A 324-nucleotide genomic window follows, 5' to 3' on the forward strand; every position below is an offset into this window, starting at 1 on the left:
TTTCTTTTCATTTTCTCCGTCTTTTTTCTTATTTTCTTTGTTTTTTTTTTTGTCGTCCGGTGTGTTTGCTTTCACTTCATTTCTTTTCTTTATCGTCGTGTGTTTCTTTAATTTTATTTTTCTATTATTGTCTTGTGTGTTTGTCTTTTTGTATCTTCGTTTTGTGTGATTTGTTTTCATTTTTTCTTTTTTCTTTCTTTTTTCTTCATCGTTTTCTTTGTTTAGTTTTTTCTTTTTTCTTACTTTTTTATCTTCATCGTCTTATTATTATCATCTTTTTTTTATTTCTCCTTTCTTGTCTCGTCTCCGCTTGTGTGACTCGCC

General features: G+C 28.1%; 1 protein-coding gene across 1 annotated transcript in view; it reads left to right on the top strand.

The window, feature by feature from the left end:
* Window positions 1–324, top strand: part of LOC119587982 (heart- and neural crest derivatives-expressed protein 1-like) — a gene marked incomplete at its 5' end in the record, with an annotated part of 8,094 nt that overhangs the window by 6,528 nt on the left and 1,242 nt on the right.

Source organism: Penaeus monodon, chromosome 23 (assembly GCF_015228065.2).
Source record: "Penaeus monodon isolate SGIC_2016 chromosome 23, NSTDA_Pmon_1, whole genome shotgun sequence".
Classification (NCBI taxonomy): domain Eukaryota; kingdom Metazoa; phylum Arthropoda; class Malacostraca; order Decapoda; family Penaeidae; genus Penaeus; species Penaeus monodon.